This window comes from Schistocerca americana, unplaced genomic scaffold (assembly GCF_021461395.2).
Source record: "Schistocerca americana isolate TAMUIC-IGC-003095 unplaced genomic scaffold, iqSchAmer2.1 HiC_scaffold_91, whole genome shotgun sequence".
Classification (NCBI taxonomy): domain Eukaryota; kingdom Metazoa; phylum Arthropoda; class Insecta; order Orthoptera; family Acrididae; genus Schistocerca; species Schistocerca americana.
Window position 1 is genome coordinate 319,240 of NW_025726686.1, and position 19,225 is coordinate 338,464.

A 19,225-nucleotide genomic window follows, 5' to 3' on the forward strand; every position below is an offset into this window, starting at 1 on the left:
TAAGTCGGCATTTTGTCTTTTGTGTTTAATTCCGATGAAATTTCTGTGATCCATCGTCGATATGAAGGTCATAGGGATACAGAAAACCTGTGGTGAAGCATCGGAATCTAAAACTGGTCTCACAGGAAAGGTTCAAAACATAGACAGTAAGAACAGTCCGTCTTCTAGCACTTAAGTCGGCATTGTGCCGTTTGTATTTAATTCCGAAGCAATTTCTGTGTTTCATCGTCGTTAAGACGGTCATATTGATATAGAAAACCTGAAGTGAAACATCTGAATCTAAAACTGGTCTCACAGGAAACGTTCAAATCATAGACAGTAAGAAGAGTCCGTCTTCTAGCACTTAAGTCGGCATTGTGCCGTTTGTATTTAATTCCGAAGCAATTTCTGTGTTTCATCGTCAATACGAAGGTCCAAGGGATACAGTAAACCTGAAGTGAAGCATCGGAATCTAAAACTGTCTCACAGGAAAGGTACAAAACATAGAAAGTAAGAAGAGTCAGTGCTCTTGTACGTAAGTCGGCATTGTGCCTTTTAAATTTAATTCTGATGCAATTTCTGTGTTTCAACGGTACTACGAAGGTCCAAGGGATACAGTAACCTGAAGTGAAGCATCTGAATCTAAAACTCGTCTCACAGGAAAGGTTCAAAACATAGACCATAAGAAGAGTCAGTCTTCATGCACGTAAGTCGCCATTGTGCTTTTGTATTTAATTCCGATGCAATTTCTGTGTTTCATCGTCAGTAAGCTGGTCCAAGGGATACAGTAAGCCTTAAGTGAGGCATCTTAATCAAAAACTGGTCTCACAGGAAAGGATCAAATCATAGACAGTAAGATGAGTCAGTCTTCTTGTACTTAAGTCAGCATTGTGCATTTCGTATTGAATTTCGATGCAATTAAGGTGTTTCATTGTCAATAAGAAGGTATAAGGGATACAGTAAACCTGAAGTGAAGCATCGCAATCCAAACCTGGTCTCACAGGAAAGGTTCAAAACATAGACAGTAAGAAGAGTCAGTCTTCTGGTACTTACGTCGGCATTGTGCCTTTTGTATTTAATTCCGATGCAATTTCTGTGTTTCATCGTCAATACGAAGGTCCAAGGGATACAGTAAACCTGAAGTGAAGCATCGGAATCTAAGACTGGTCTCACAGGAAAGGTTCAATACATAGACAGTAAGAAGAGTCAGTCTTCTTGTACTTAAGTCGGCATTGTGCTCTTTGTATTTATTTCCGATGCAATTTCTGTGTTTCATCGTCAGTAAGCTGGTCCAAGGGATACAGTAAGCCTTAAGTGAGGCATCTTAATCAAAAACTGGTCTCACGGGAAAGGTTCAAAACATAGACAGTGAGAAGAGACATTCCTCTTGTACTTAAGTCAGCATTGTGCCTTTTGTATTTAATTCCGGTACAATTTCTGTGATTCATCGTCAATAAAACGGTCCAAGGGATACAGTAAACCTGAAGTGAAGCATCGGAATCTAAAACCGGTCTCTCAGGAAAGGTTCAAATCATAGACAGTAAGAAGAGTCAGTCTTCTTGCACGTAAGTCGCCATTGTGCTTTTGTATTTAATTCCGATGCAATTTCTGTGTTTCATCGTCAATAAGAAGGTCCAAGGGATACATTAAACCTGAAATGAAGCATCGATATCTGAAACTGGTCTCACAGGAAAGGCTAAAATCATAGAATGTAAGAAGAGTAAATCCTCTTCTACTTAAGTCGGCATTGTGCCTTTTGTATTTAATTCCGGTGCAATTTCAGTGTTTCATTGTCAATAAGATGGTCCAAGGGATACAGTAAACCTGAAGGGGAACATCGGAATCTAAAACTGGTCTCACAGAAGAGGTTCAAATCATAGAATGTAAGAAGAGTCGGTACTCTTGTATTTAAGTCGGCATTGTGCCTTTTGTATTTAATTCGATGCAATTTTTGAATTTCATCGTCAATGAGAAGGTCTAAGGGATACAGTAACCCTGAATTAAAACATCGCAACCTAAAACTGGTCTCACAGGAAAGATTCAAAGCATAAACAGTAAGAAGAGGCAGTCTTCTTGTATTTAAGTAGGCATTGTGCCTATTGTATTTAATTCCGATGCAATTACTGTGTTTCATCGTCAATAAGAAGGTCCAAGGGATACAGTACACCTGAAGTGAAGCATCGGAATCTAAAACTGGTCTCACAGGAAAGGTTCGAAGCATAGACAGTAAGAAGAGTCAGTCTTCTTGAACTTAAGTCGGCATTTTGCCTTTTGTATTTAATTCCGATTCAATTTCTGTGTTTCATAGTCAATCAGAAGGTCCAAGGGATACAGTAAACCTGTAGTGAAGCATCAAAATCCAAAACTAGTCTCACAGGAATGGTTCAAAACATAGACAGTAAGAAGAGGCAATCCTCTTGTACTTAAGTCGGCAATGTGCCTTTTGTATTCAATTGCGATGCAATTTATGTGTTTCATCGTCAAGAAGAAGGTCCAATTGATTCAGTAAACCTTAAGTGAAACATCGGAATCAAAAACTGGTCTCACAGGAAAGGTTCAAAACATAGACAGTAAGAAGAATCGGTCTTCTTGTACTTAAGTCGTCGTTGTGCATTTTGTATTTGATTCCGATGCAATTTCTGTGTTTCATCGTCAATAAGGTGGTCCAAGGGATACAGAAAACCTGAAGTGAAGCATCGGAATCTAAGCCTAGTCTCACAGGAATGGTTCAAAACATAGACAGTAAGGGGAGACATTCCTCGTGTACTTAAGTCGGCATTGTGCCTTTTGTATTAAATTCGGATGCAATTTCTGTGTTTCATCGTCAATAAGAGGGTCCAAGGGATACAGGAAACCTGAAGTGAAGCATCGGAATCGAAAACCGGACTCACAAGAGAGGTTCAAATCATAGAAAGTTAGAGTGTCAGTCCTCTTGTACTTAAGTCGGCATTGTGCCTTTTGTATTAAATTCGGATGCAATTTCTGTGTTTCATCGTCAATAAGAAGTTCCAAGGGATACAGTAAACCTGAAGTGAGGCATTGGAATCATAAACTGGACTCACCGGAGAGGTTCAAATCATAGAAATTTTGAGTGTTAGTCCTCTTGTACTTAAGTCGGCATTGTGCCTTTTGTATTAAATTCGGATGCAATTTCTGTGTTTCATCGTCAATAAGAAAGTCCAAGGGATACAGTAAAACTGAAGTGAAGCATCGGAATCTATAACTGGCCTCACAGGAGTGGTTCAAATCATAGAAAGTTAGAGTGTCAGTCCTCTTGTACTTAAGTCGGCATTGTGCATTTAGTATTAAATTCGTATGCAATTTCTGTGTTTCATCGTCAATAAGAAGGTCCAAGGGATACAGTAAACCTGAAGTGAAGCATCGGAATCTAAAACTGAACTCACAGAAGAGGTTCAAATCATAGAAATTTAGAGTGTCAGTCCTCTTGTACTTAAGTCGGCATTGTTCATTTTGTATTAAATTCGGATGCAATTTCTGTTTTTCATCGTCAATAAGAAGGTCCAAGGGATTCAGTAAACCTGAAGTGAAGCATCGAAATCTAATACTGCACTCACAGGTCAGGTTCAAATCATAGAACGTTAGAGTGTCAGTCCTCTTGTACTAAAGTCGGCATTGTGCCTTTTGTATTAAATTCGGATGCAATTTCTGTGTTTCATCGTCAATACGAATGTCCAAGGGATACAGAAAACCTGAAGTGAAGCATCGGAATCTAAAACTGGAATCCCAGGAGAGGTTCAAATCAAAGAAAGTTAGAGTGTCAGTCCTCGTGTACTTATGTCGGCATTGTGCCTTTTGTATGAAATCCGGATGCAATTTCTGTGTTGTTTCATCGTCAATAAGAAGGTCCTAGGGATACAGTAAACCTGAAGTGAAGCATCGGAATCTAAAACTGGACTCACAGGAGTGGTTCAAATCATAGAAAGTTAGAGTGTCATTCCTCTTGTACTTAAGTCGGCATTGTGCCTTTTGTATTAAATTCGGATGCAATTACTGTGTTCCATCGTCAATAAGAAGGTCCAAGGGATTCAGTAAACCTGAAGTGAAGCATCGAAATCTAATACTGCACTCACAGGTCAGGTTCAAATCATAGAACGTTAGAGTGTCAGTCCTCTTGTACTTAAGTCGGCATTATGCCTTTTGTATTAAATTCGGATGCAATTTCTGTGTTTCATCGTCAATAAGAAGTTCCAAGGGATACAGTAAACCTGAAGTGAGGCATTGGAATCATAAACTGGACTCACCGGAGAGGTTCAAATCAGAGAAACTTAGAGTGTCAGTCCTCTTGTACTTAAGTCGGCATTATGCCTTTTGTATTAAATTCGGATGCAATTTCTGTGTTTCATCGTCAATAAGAAGGTCCAAGGGATACAGTAAACCTGAAGTGAAGCATCGGAATCTCAAACTGAACTCACAGAAGAGGTTCAAATCATAGTAAGTTAGAGTGTCAGTCCTCTTGTACTTAAGTCGGCATTGTGCATTTTGTATTGAATTCGGATGCAATTTCTGTGTTTCATCGTCAATAAGAAGGTCCAAGGGATACAGTAAACCTGAAGTGAAGCATCGGAATCTAAAACTGAACTCACAGAAGAGGTTCAAATCATAGAAATTTAGAGTGTCAGTCCTCTTGTACTTAAGTCGGCATTGTGCATTTTGTATTAAATTCGGATGCAATTTCTGTTTTTCATCGTCAATAAGAAGGTCCAAGGGATTCAGTAAACCTGAAGTGAAGCATCGAAATCTAATACTGCACTCACAGGTCAGGTTCAAATCATAGAACGTTAGAGTGTCAGTCCTCTTGTACTAAAGTCGGCATTGTGCCTTTTGTATTAAATTCGGATGCAATTTCTGTGTTTCATCGTCAATACGAAGGTCCAAGGGATACAGAAAACCTGAAGTGAAGCATCGGAATCTAAAACTGGAATCCCAGGAGAGGTTCAAATCAAAGAAAGTTAGAGTGTCAGTCCGCGTGTACTTATGTCGGCATTGTGCCTTTTGTATGAAATCCGGATGCAATTTCTGTGTTGTTTCATCGTCAATAAGAAGGTCCTAGGGATACAGTAAACCTGAAGTGAAGCATCGGAATCTAAAACTGGACTCACAGGAGTGGTTCAAATCATAGAAAGTTAGAGTGTCAGTCCTCTTGTACTTAAGTCGGCATTGTGCTTTTTGTATTAAATTCGGATGCAATTACTGTGTTTCATCGTCAATAAGAAGGTCCAAGGGATACAGTAAACCTGAAGTGAAGCATCGGAATCTAAATCTGGACTCACAGGAGAGGTTCAAATCAGAGAAACTTAGAGTGTCAGTCCTCTTGTACTTAAGTCGGCATTATGCCTTTTGTATTAAATTCGGATGCAATTTCTGTGTTTCATCGTCAATAAGAAGTTCCAAGGGATACAGTAAACCTGAAGTGAGGCATTGGAATCATAAACTGGACTCACCGGAGAGGTTCAAATCATAGAAATTTAGAGTGTCAGTCCTCTTGTACTTAAGTCGGCATTGTGCCTTTTGTATTAAATTCGGATGCAATTTCTGTGTTTCATCGTCAATAAGAAAGTCCAAGGGATACAGTAAAACTGAAGTGAAGCATCGGAATCTATAACTGGCCTCACAGGAGTGGTTCAAATCATAGAAAGGTTGAGTGTCAGTCCTCTTGTACTTAAGACGGCATTGTGCCTTTTGTATTAAATTCGGATGCAATTTCTGTGTTTCATCGTCAATAAGAAGGTCCAAGGAATACAGTAAACCTGAAGTGAAGCATCGGAATCTAAAACTGGACTCACAGGAGAGGTTCAAATAATAGAAAGTTAGAGTGTCAGTCCTCTTGTACTTAAGTCGGCATTGTGCATTTTGCATTAAATTCGGATGCAATTTCTGTGTTTCATCGTCAAAAAGAAAGTCCAAGGGATACAGTAAAACTGAAGTGAAGCATCGGAATCTATAACTGGCCTCACAGGAGTGGTTCAAATCATAGAAAGTTAGAGTGTCAGTCCTCTTGTACTTAAGTCGGCATTGTGCATTTAGTATTAAATTCGTATGCAATTACTGTGTTTCATCGTCAATAAGAAGGTCCAAGGGATACAGTAAACCTGAAGTGAAGCATCGGAATCTCAAACTGAACTCACAGAAGAGGTTCAAATCATAGAAAGTTGGAGTGTCAGTCCTCTTGTACTTAAGTCGGCATTGTGCATTTTGTATTGAATTCGGATGCAATTTCTGTGTTTCATCGTCAATAAGAAGGTCCAAGGGATTCAGTAAACCTGAAGTGAAGCATCGGAATCGAAAACCGGACTCACAAGAGAGGTTCAAATCAAAGAAAGTTAGAGTGTCAGTCCTCTTGTACTTAAGTCGGCATTGTGCCTTTTGTATGAAATCCGGATGCAATTTCTCTGTTGTTTCATCGTCAATAAGAAGGTCCTAGGGATACAGTAAACCTGAAGTGAAGCATCGGAATCTAAAACTGGACTCGCAGCTGTGGTTCAAATCATAGAAAGTTAGAGTGTCAGTCCTCTTGTACTTAAGTCGGCATTGTGCCTTTTTAATTAAATTCGGATGCAATTACTGTGTTTCATCGTCAATAAGAAGGTCCAAGGGATACAGTAAACCTGAAGTGAAGCATCGGAATATAAAACTGGACTCACAGGAGAGGTTCAAATCAGAGAAACTTAGAGTGTCAGTCCTCTTGTACTTAAGTCGGCATTATGCCTTTTGTATTAAATTCGGATGCAATTTCTGTGTTTCATCGTCAATAGGAAGTTCCAAGGGATACAGTAAACCTGAAGTGAGGCATTGGAATAAAAAACTGGACTCACCGGAGAGGTTCAAATCATAGAAATTTAGAGTGTCAGTCCTCTTGTACTTAAGTCGGCATTGTGCCTTTTGTATTAAATTCGGATGCAATTTCTGCGTTTCATCGTCAATAAGAAAGTCCAAGGGATACAGTAAAACTGAAGTGAAGCATCGGAATCTATAACTGGCCTCACAGGAGTGGTTCAAATCATAGAAAGTTAGAGTGTCAGTCCTCTTGTACTTAAGACGGCATTGTGCATTTAGTATTAAATTCGTATGCAATTTCTGTGTTTCATCGTCAATAAGAAGGTCCAAGGGATACAGTAATCCTGAAGTGAAACATCGGAATCTAAAACTGAACTCACAGGAGAGGTTCAAATCAAAGAATGTTAGAGTGTCAGTCCTCTTGTACTTAAGTCGGCATTGTGCCTTTTGTGTGAAATTCGGATGCAATTTCTGTGTTGTTTCATCGACAATAAGAAGGTCCTAGGGATACAGTAAACCTGAAGTGAAGCATCGGAATCTTAAACTGGACTCACAGGAGTGGTTCAAATCTTAGAAAGTTAGAGTGTCAGTCCTCTGGTACTTAAGTCGGCATTGGGCCTTTTGTATTAAATTCGGATGCAATTTCTGTGTTTCATCGTCAATAAGAAGGTCCAAGGGATACAGTAAACCTGAAGTGAAGCATCGGAATCGAAAACCGCACTCACAAGAGAGGTTCAAATCATAGAAAGTTAGAGTGTCAGTCCTCTTGTACTTATGTCGGCATTGTGCCTTTCGTATTAAATTCGGATGCAATTACTGTGTTTCATCGTCAATAAGAAGGTCCAAGGGATACAGTAAACCTGAAGTGAAGCATCGGAATCTAAAACTGGACTCACAGGAGAGGTTCAAATCAGAGAAACTTAGAGTGTAAGTCCTCTTGTACTTAAGTCGGCATTGTGCATTTTGTATTAAATTCGGATGCAATTTCTGTTTTTCATCGTCAATAAGAAGGTCCAAGGGATTCAGTAAACCTGAAGTGAAGCATCGAAATCTAATACTGCACTCACAGGTCAGGTTCAAATCATAGAACGTTAGAGTGTCAGTCCTCTTGTACTAAAGTCGGCATTGTGCCTTTTGTATTAAATTCGGATGCAATTTCTGTGTTTCATCGTCAATACGAAGGTCCAAGGGATACAGAAAACCTGAAGTGAAGCATCGGAATCTAAAACTGGAATCCCAGGAGAGGTTCAAATCAAAGAAAGTTAGAGTGTCAGTCCGCGTGTACTTATGTCGGCATTGTGCCTTTTGTATGAAATCCGGATGCAATTTCTGTGTTGCTTCATCGTCAATAAGAAGGTCCTAGGGATACAGTAAACCTGAAGTGAAGCATCGGAATCTAAAACTGGACTCACAGGAGTGGTTCAAATCATAGAAAGTTAGAGTGACAGTCCTCTTGTACTTAAGTCGGCATTGTGCTTTTTGTATTAAATTCGGATGCAATTACTGTGTTTCATCGTCAATAAGAAGGTCCAAGGGATACAGTAAACCTGAAGTGAAGCATCGGAATCTAAATCTGGACTCACAGGAGAGGTTCAAATCAGAGAAACTTAGAGTGTCAGTCCTCTTGTACTTAAGTCGGCATTATGCCTTTTGTATTAAATTCGGATGCAATTTCTGTGTTTCATCGTCAATAAGAAGTTCCAAGGGATACAGTAAACCTGAAGTGAGGCATTGGAATCATAAACTGGACTCACCGGAGAGGTTCAAATCATAGAAATTTAGAGTGTCAGTCCTCTTGTACTTAAGTCGGCATTGTGCCTTTTGTATTAAATTCGGATGCAATTTCTGTGTTTCATCGTCAATAAGAAAGTCCAAGGGATACAGTAAAACTGAAGTGAAGCATCGGAATCTATAACTGGCCTCACAGGAGTGGTTCAAATTATAGAAAGTTATAGTGTCAGTCCTCTTGTACTTAAGACGGCATTGTGCATTTAGTATTAAATTCGTATGCAATTTCTGTGTTTCATCGTCAATAAGAAGGTCCAAGGGATACAGTAATCCTGAAGTGAAACATCGGAATCTAAAACTGAACTCACAGGAGAGGTTCAAATCACAGAAATTTAGAGTGTCAGTCCTCTTGTACTTAAGTCGGCATCGTGCATTTTGTATTAAATTCGGATGCAATTTCTGTGTTTCATCGTCAATAAGAAGGTCCAAGGGATTCAGTAAACCTGAAGTGAAGCATCGAAATCTAAAACTGCACTCACTGGTGAGGTTCAAATCATAGAAAGTTAGAGTGTCAGTCCTCTTGTACTAAAGCCGGCATTGTGCCTTTTGTATTAAATTCGGATGCAGATTCTGTGTTTCATCGTCAATAAGAAGGTCCAAGGGATACAGTAAACCTGAAGTGAAGCATCGGAATCGAAAACCGGACTCACAGGAGAGGTTCAAATCATAGAAAGTTAGTGTCAGTCCTCTTGTACTTAAGACGGCATTGTGCCTTTTGTATTAAATTCGGATGCAATTTCTGTGTTTCATCGTCAATAAGAAGGTCCAAGGGATACAGCAAACCTGAAGTGAAGCATCGGAATCTAAAACTGGAATCCCAGGAGAGGTTCAAATCAAAGAATGTTAGAGTGTCAGTCCTCTTGTACTTAAGTCGGCATTGTGCCTTTTGTGTGAAATTCGGATGCAATTTCTGTGTTGTTTCATCGTCAATAAGAAGGTCCTAGGGATACAGTAAACCTGAAGTGAAGCATAGGAATCTTAAACTGGACTCACAGGAGTGGTTCAAATCTTAGAGAGTTAGAGTGTCAGTCCTCTAGTACTTAAGTCGGCATTGGGCCTTTTGTATTAAATTCGGATGCAATTTCTGTGTTTCATCGTCAATAAGACGGTCCAAGGGATACAGTAAACCTGAAGTGAAGCATGGGAATCGAAAACCGCACTCACAAGAGAGGTTCAAATCATAGAAAGTTAGAGTATCAGTCCTCTTGTACTTAAGTCGGCATTGTGCCTTTCGTATTAAATTCGGATGCAATTACTGTGTTTCATCGTCAATAAGAAGGTCCAAGGGATACAGTAAACCTGAAGTGAAGCATCGGAATCTAAAACTGGACTCACAGGAGAGGTTCAAATCAGAGAAACTTAGAGTGTAAGTCCTCTTGTACTTAAGTCGGCATTGTGCCTGTTGTATTAAATTCGGATGCAATTTCTGTGTTTCATCGTCAATAAGAAGTTCCAAGGGATACAGTAAACCTGAAGTGAGGCATTGGAATCAAAAACTGGACTCACCGGAGAGGTTCAAATCATAGAAATTTAGGGTGTCAGTCCTCTTGTACTTAAGTCGGCGTTGTGCCTTTTATATTAAATTCGGATGCAATTTCTGTGTTTCATCGTCAATAAGAAAGTCCAAGGGATACAGTAAAACTGAAGTGAAGCATCGGAATCTATAACTGGCCTCACAGGAGTGGTTCAAATCATAGAAAGTTAGAGAGTCAGTCCTCTTGTACTTAAGTCGGCATTGTGCATTTAGTATTAAATTCGTATGCAATTTCTGTGTTTCATCGTCAATAAGAAGGTCCAAGGGATACAGTAAACCTGAAGTAAAGCATCGGAATCTAAAACTGAACTCACAGGAGAGGTTCAAATCATAGAAATTTAGAGTGTCAGTCCTCTTGTACATAAGTCGGCATTGTGCATTTTGTATTAAATTCGGATGCAATTTCTGTGTTTCATCGTCAATAAGAAGGTCCAAGGGATTCAGTAAACCTGAAGTGAAGCATCGAAATCTAATACTGCACTCACAGGTGAGGTTCAAATCATAGAAAGTTAGAGTGTCAGTCCTCTTGTACTGAAGTCGGCATTGTGCCTTTTGTATTAAATTCGGATGCAATTTCTGTGTTTCATCGTCAATAAGAAAGTCCAAGGGATACAGAAAACCTGAAGTGAAGCATCGGAATCTAAAACTGGAATCCCAGGAGAGGTTCAAATCAAAGAAAGTTAGAGTGTCAGTCCTCTTGTACTTAAGTCGGCATTGTGCCTTTTGTATGAAATCCGGATGTAATTTCTGTGTTGTTTCATCGTCAATAAGAAGGTCCCAGGGATACAGTAAACCTGAAGTGAAGCATCGGAATCTAAAACTGGAATCCCAGGAGAGGTTCAACTCAAAGAAAGTTAGAGTGTCAGTCCTCTTGTAATTAAGTCGGCATTGTGCCTTTTGAATGAAATCCGGATGCAATTTCTGTGTTGTTTCATCGTCAATAAGAAGGTGCTAGGGATACAGTAAACCTGAAGTGAAGCATCGGAATCTAAAACTGGACTCACAGGAGAGGTTCAAATCATAGAAAGTTAGAGTGTCAGTCCTCTTGTACTTAAGTCGGCATTGTGCATTTTGTATTGAATTCGGATGCAATTTCTGTGTTTCATCGTCAATAAGAAGGTCCAAGGGATTCAGTAAACCTGAAGTGAAGCATCGGAATCGAAAACCGGACTCACAAGAGAGGTTCAAATCAAAGAAAGTTAGAGTGTCAGTCCTCTTGTACTTAAGTCGGCATTGTGCCTTTTGTATGAAATCCGGATACAATTTCTGTGTTGTTTCATCGTCAATAAGAAGGTCCTAGGGATACAGTAAACCTGAAGTGAAGCATCGGAATCTAAAACTGGACTCACAGGAGTGGTTCAAATCATAGAAAGTTAGAGTGTCAGTCCTCTTGTACTTAAGTCGGCATTGTGCCTTTTTAATTAAATTCGGATGCAATTACTGTGTTTCATCGTCAATAAGAAGGTCCAAGGGATACAGTAAACCTGAAGTGAAGCATCGGAATCTAAAACTGGACTCACAGGAGAGGTTCAAATCAGAGAAACTTAGAGTGTCAGTCCTCTTGTACTTAAGTCGGCATTATGCCTTTTGTATTAATTTCGGATGCAATTTCTGTGTTTCATCGTCAATAGGAAGTTCCAAGGGATACAGTAAACCTGAAGTGAGGCATTGGAATAAAAAACTGGACTCACCGGAGAGGTTCAAATCATAGAAATTTAGAGTGTCAGTCCTCTTGTACTTAAGTCGGCATTGTGCCTTTTCTATTATATTCGGATGCAATTTCTGTGTTTCATCGTCAATAAGAAAGTCCAAGGGATACAGTAAAACTGAAGTGAAGCATCGGAATCTATAACTGGCCTCACAGGAGTGGTTCAAATTATAGAAAGTTATAGTGTCAGTCCTCTTGTACTTAAGACGGCATTGTGCATTTAGTATTAAATTCGTATGCAATTTCTGTGTTTCATCGTCAATAAGAAGGTCCAAGGGATACAGTAATCCTGAAGTGAAACATCGGAATCTAAAACTGAACTCACAGGAGAGGTTCAAATCACAGAAATTTAGAGTGTCAGTCCTCTTGTACTTAAGTCGGCATCGTGCATTTTGTATTAAATTCGGATGCAATTTCTGTGTTTCATCGTCAATAAGAAGGTCCAAGGGATTCAGTAAACCTGAAGTGAAGCATCGAAATCTAAAACTGCACTCACTGGTGAGGTTCAAATCATAGAAAGTTAGAGTGTCAGTCCTCTTGTACTAAAGCCGGCATTGTGCCTTTTGTATTAAATTCGGATGCAGATTCTGTGTTTCATCGTCAATAAGAAGGTCCAAGGGATACAGTAAACCTGAAGTGAAGCATCGGAATCGAAAACCGGACTCACAGGAGAGGTTCAAATCATAGAAAGTTAGTGTCAGTCCTCTTGTACTTAAGACGGCATTGTGCCTTTTGTATTAAATTCGGATGCAATTTCTGTGTTTCATCGTCAATAAGAAGGTCCAAGGGATACAGCAAACCTGAAGTGAAGCATCGGAATCTAAAACTGGAATCCCAGGAGAGGTTCAAATCAAAGAATGTTAGAGTGTCAGTCCTCTTGTACTTAAGTCGGCATTGTGCCTTTTGTGTGAAATTCGGATGCAATTTCTGTGTTGTTTCATCGTCAATAAGAAGGTCCTAGGGATACAGTAAACCTGAAGTGAAGCATAGGAATCTTAAACTGGACTCACAGGAGTGGTTCAAATCTTAGAGAGTTAGAGTGTCAGTCCTCTAGTACTTAAGTCGGCATTGGGCCTTTTGTATTAAATTCGGATGCAATTTCTGTGTTTCATCGTCAATAAGACGGTCCAAGGGATACAGTAAACCTGAAGTGAAGCATCGGAATCGAAAACCGCACTCACAAGAGAGGTTCAAATCATAGAAAGTTAGAGTATCAGTCCTCTTGTACTTAAGTCGGCATTGTGCCTTTCGTATTAAATTCGGATGCAATTACTGTGTTTCATCGTCAATAAGAAGGTCCAAGGGATACAGTAAACCTGAAGTGAAGCATCGGAATCTAAAACTGGACTCACAGGAGAGGTTCAAATCAGAGAAACTTAGAGTGTAAGTCCTCTTGTACTTAAGTCGGCATTGTGCCTTTTGTATTAAATTCGGATGCAATTTCTGTGTTTCATCGTCAATAAGAAGTTCCAAGGGATACAGTAAACCTGAAGTGAGGCATTGGAATCAAAAACTGGACTCACCGGAGAGGTTCAAATCATAGAAATTTAGGGTGTCAGTCCTCTTGTACTTAAGTCGGCATTGTGCCTTTTATATTAAATTCGGATGCAATTTCTGTGTTTCATCGTCAATAAGAAAGTCCAAGGGATACAGTAAAACTGAAGTGAAGCATCGGAATCTATAACTGGCCTCACAGGAGTGGTTCAAATCATAGAAAGTTAGAGAGTCAGTCCTCTTGTACTTAAGTCGGCATTGTGCATTTAGTATTAAATTCGTATGCAATTTCTGTGTTTCATCGTCAATAAGAAGGTCCAAGGGATACAGTAAACCTGAAGTAAAGCATCGGAATCTAAAACTGAACTCACAGGAGAGGTTCAAATCATAGAAATTTAGAGTGTCAGTCCTCTTGTACATAAGTCGGCATTGTGCATTTTGTATTAAATTCGGATGCAATTTCTGTGTTTCATCGTCAATAAGAAGGTCCAAGGGATTCAGTAAACCTGAAGTGAAGCATCGAAATCTAATACTGCACTCACAGGTGAGGTTCAAATCATAGAAAGTTAGAGTGTCAGTCCTCTTGTACTAAAGTCGGCATTGTGCCTTTTGTATTAAATTCGGATGCAATTTCTGTGTTTCATCGTCAATAAGAAAGTCCAAGGGATACAGAAAACCTGAAGTGAAGCATCGGAATCTAAAACTGGAATCCCAGGAGAGGTTCAAATCAAAGAAAGTTAGAGTGTCAGTCCTCTTGTACTTAAGTCGGCATTGTGCCTTTTGTATGAAATCCGGATGTAATTTCTGTGTTGTTTCATCGTCAATAAGAAGGTCCCAGGGATACAGTAAACCTGAAGTGAAGCATCGGAATCTAAAACTGGAATCCCAGGAGAGGTTCAACTCAAAGAAAGTTAGAGTGTCAGTCCTCTTGTAATTAAGTCGGCATTGTGCCTTTTGAATGAAATCCGGATGCAATTTCTGTGTTGTTTCATCGTCAATAAGAAGGTGCTAGGGACACAGTAAACCTGAAGTGAAGCATCGGAATCTAAAACTGGACTCACAGGAGAGGTTCAAATCATAGAAAGTTAGAGTGTCAGTCCTCTTGTACTTAAGTCGGCATTGTGCCTTTTGTATTAAATTCGGATGCATCTACTGTGTTTCATCGTCAATAAGAAGGTCCAAGGGATACAGTAAACCTGAAGTGAAGCATCGGAATTTTAAACTGGACTCACAGGAGTGGTTCAAATCATAGAATGTAAGAGTGTCAGTCCTCTTGTACTAAAGTCGGCATTGTGCCTTTTGTATTAAATTCGGATGCAATTTCTGTGTTTCATCGTCAATAAGAGGGTCCAACGGATACAGGAAACCTGAAGTGAACCATCGGAATCGAAAACCGGACTCACAAGAGAGGTTCAAATCATAGAAAGTTAGAGTGTCAGTCCTCTTGTACTTAAGTCAGCATTGTGCCTTTTGTATTAAATTCGGATGCAATATCTGTGTTTCATCGTCAATAAGAAGTTCCAAGGGATACAGTAAACCTGAAGTGAGGCATTGGAATCATAAACTGGACTCACCGGAGAGGATCAAATCATAGAAATTTTGAGTGTCAGTCCTCTTGTACTTAAGTCGGCATTGTGCCTTTTGTATTAAATTCGGATGCAATTTCTGTGTTTCATCGTCAATAAGAAAGTCCAAGGGATACAGTAAAACTGAAGTGAAGCATCGGAATCTATAACTGGCCTCACAGGAGTGGTTCAAATCATAGAAAGTTAGAGTGTCAGTCCTCTTGTACTTAAGTCGGCATTGTGCATTTAGTATTAAATTCGTATGCAATTTCTATGTTTCATCGTCAATAAGAAGGTCCAAGGAATACAGTAAACCTGAAGTGAAGCATCGGAATCTAAAACTGAACTCACAGAAGAGGTTCAAATCATAGAAATTTAGAGTGTCAGTCCTCTTGTACTTAAGTCGGCATTGTGCATTTTGTATTAAATTCGGATGCAATTTCTGTTTTTCATCGTCAATAAGAAGGTCCAAGGGATTCAGTAAACCTGAAGTGAAGCATCGAAATCTAATACTGCACTCACAGGTCAGGTTCAAATCATAGAACGTTAGAGTGTCAGTCCTCTTGTACTAAAGTCGGCATTGTGCCTTTTGTATTAAAATCGGATGCAATTTCTGTGTTTCATCGTCAATACGAAGGTTCAAGGGATACAGAAAACCTGAAGTGAAGCATCGGAATCTAAAACTGGAATCCCAGGAGAGGTTGAAATCAAAGAGAGTTAGAGTGTCAGTCCTCGTGTCCTTATGTCGGCATTGTGCCTTTTGTATGAAATCCGGATGCAGTTTCTGTGTTGTTTCATCGTCAATAAGAAGGTCCTAGGGATACAGTAAACCTGAAGTGAAGCATCGGAATCTAAAACTGGACTCACAGGAGTGGTTCAAATCATAGAAAGTTAGAGTGTCAGTCCTCTTGTACTTAAGTCGGCATTGTGCCTTTTGTATTAAATTCGGATGCAATTACTGTGTTTCATCGTCAATAAGAAGGTCCAAGGGATACAGTAAACCTGAAGTGAGGCATTGGAATCATAAACTGGACTCACCGGAGAGGTTCAAATCATAGAAATTTAAAGTGTCAGTCCTCTTGTACTTAAGTCGGCATTGTGCCTTTTGTATTAAATTCGGATGCAATTTCTGTGTTTCATCGTCAATAAGAAAGTCCAAGGGATACAGTAAAACTGAAGTGAAGCATCGGAATCTATAACTGGCCTCACAGGAGTGGTTCAAATCATAGAAAGTTAGAGTGTCAGTCCTCTTGTACTTAAGACGGCATTGTACATTTAGTATTAAATTCGTATGCAATTTCTGTGTTTCATCGTCAATAAGAAGGTCCAAGGGATACAGTAAACCTGAAGTGAAACATCGGAATCTAAAACTGAACTCACAGGAGAGGTTCAAATCATAGAAATTTAGAGTGTCAGTCCTCTTGTACTTAAGTCGGCATTGTGCATTTTGTATTAAATTCGGATGCAATTTCTGTGTTTCATCGTCAATAAGAAGGTCCAAGGGATTCAGTAAACCTGAAGTGAAGCATCGAAATCTAAAACTGCACTCACAGGTGAGGTTCAAATCATGGAAAGTTAGAGTGTCAGTCCTCTTGTACTAAAGTCTGCATTGTGCCTTTTGTATTAAATTCGGATGCAATTTCTGTGTTTCATCGTCAATAAGAAGGTCCAAGGGATACAGTAAACCTGAAGTGAAGCATCGGAATCTAAAACCGGACTCACAGGAGAGGTTCAAATCATAGAAAGTTAGTGTCAGTCCTCTTGTACTTAAGTCGGCATTGTGCCTTTTGTATTAAATTCGGATGCAATTTCTGTGTTTCATCGTCAATAAGAAGGTCCAAGGGATACAGTAAACCTGAAGTGAAGCATCTGAATCTAAAACTGGAATCCCAGGTGAGGTTCAAATCAAAGAAAGCTAGAGTGTCAGTCCTCTTGTACTTAAGTCGGCATTGTGCCTTTTGTATGAAATCCGGATGCAATTTCTGTGTTGTTTCATCGTCAATAAGAAGGTCCTAGGGATACAGTAAACCTGAAGTGAAGCATCGGAATCTAAAACTGGACTCACGGGAGAGGTTCAGATCATAGAAAGTTAGAGTGTCAGTCCTCTTGTACTTAAGTCGGCATTGTGCCTTTTGTATTAAATTCGGATACAATTACTGTCTTTCATCGTCAATAAGAAGGTCCAAGGGATACAGTAAACCTGAAGTGAAGCATCGGAATCTAAAACTGGACTCACAGGAGAGGTTCAAATCAGAGAAACTTAGAGTGTAAGTCCTCTTGTACTTAAGTCGGCATTGTGCCTTTTGTATTAAATTCGGATGCAATTTCTGTGTTTCATCGTCAATAAGAAGGTCCAATGGATACAGTAAACCTGAAGTGAAGCATCGGAATCTTAAACTGGACTCACAGGAGTGGTTCAAATCATAGAATGTAAGAGTGTCAGTCCTCTTGTACTAAAGTCGGCATTGTGCCTTTTGTATTAAATTCGGATGCAATTTCTGTGTTTCATCGTCAATAAGAGGGTCCAAGGGATACAGGAAACCTGAAGTGAAGCATCGGAATCGAAAACCGGACTCACAAGAGAGGTTCAAATCATAGAAAGTTAGAGTGTCAGTCCTCTTGTACTTAAGTCGGCATTGTGCTTTTTGTATTAAATTCGGATGCAATTTCTGTGTTTCATCGTCAATAAGACGTTCCAAGGGATACAGTAAACCTGAAGTGAGGCATTGGAATCATAAACTGGACTCACCGGAGAGGTTCAAATCATAGAAATTTTGAGTGTCAGTCCTCTTGTACTTAAGTCGGCATTGTGCCTTTTGTATTAAATTCGGATGCAATTTCTGTGTTTCATCGTCAATAAGAAAGTCCAAGGGATACAGTAAAACTGAAGTGAAGCATCGGAATCTATAACTGGCCTCACAGGAGTGGTTCAAATCATAGAAAGTTAGAGTGTCAGTCCTCTTGTACTTAAGTCGGCATTGTGCATTTAGTGTTAAATTCGTATGCAATTTCTGTGTTTCATCGTCAATAAGAAGGTCCAAGGGATACAGTTAACCTGAAGTGAAGCATCGGAATCTAAAACTGAACTCACAGAAGAGGTTCAATTCATAGAAATTTAGAGTGTCAGTCCTCTTGTACTTAAGTCGGCATTGTGCATTTTGTATTAAATTCGGATGCAATTTCTGTTTTTCATCGTCAATAAGAAGGTCCAAGGGATTCAGTAAACCTGAAGTGAAGCATCGAAATCTAATACTGCACTCACAGGTCAGGTTCAAATCATAGAACGTTAGAGTGTCAGTCCTCTTGTACTAAAGTCGGCATTGTGCCTTTTGTATTAAATTCGGATGCAATTTCTGTGTTTCATCGTCAATACGAAGGTCCAAGGGATACAGAAAACCTGAAGTCAAGCATCGGAATCTAAAACTGGAATCCCAGGAGAGGTTCAAATCAAAGGAAGTTAGAGTGTCAGTCCTCGTGTACTTATGTCGGCATTGTGCCTTTTGTATGAAATCCGGATGCAATTTCTGTGTTGTTTCATCGTCAATAAGAAGGTCCTAGGGATACAGTAAACCTGAAGTGAAGCATCGGAATCTAAAACTGGACTCACAGGAGTGGTTCAAATCATAGAAAGTTAGAGTGTCAGTCCTCTTGTACTTAAGTCGGCATTGTGCCATTTGTATTAAATTCGGATGCAATTACTGTGTTTCATCGTCAATAAGAAGGTCCAAGGGATACAGTAAACCTGAAGTGAAGCATCGGAATCTAAATCTGGACTCACAGGAGAGGTTCAAATCAGAGAAACTTAGAGTGTCAGTCCTCTTGTACTTAAGTCGGCATTATGCCTTTTGTATTAAATTCGGATGCAATTTCTGTGTTTCATCGTCAATAAGAAGTTCCAAGGGATACAGTAAACCTGAAGTGAGGCATTGGAATCATAAACTGGACTCACCGGAGAGGTTCAAATCATAGAAATTTAGAGTGTCAGTCCTCTTGTACTTAAGTCGGCATTGTGCCTTTTGTATTAAATTCGGATGCAATTTCTGTGTTTCATCGTCAATAAGAAAGTCCAAGGGATACAGTAAAACTGAAGTGAAGCATCGGAATCTATAACTGGCCTCACAGGAGTGGTTCAAATCATAGAAAGTTAGAGTGTCAGTCCTCTTGTACTTAAGATGGCATTGTGCATTTAGTATTAAATTCGTATGCAATTTCTGTGTTTCATCGTCAATAAGAAGGTCCAAGGGATACAGTAATCCTGAAGTGAAACATCGGAATCTAAAACTGAACTCACAGGAGAGGTTCAAATCATAGAAATTTAGAGTGTCAGTCCTCTTGTACTTAAGTCGGCATTGTGCATTTTGT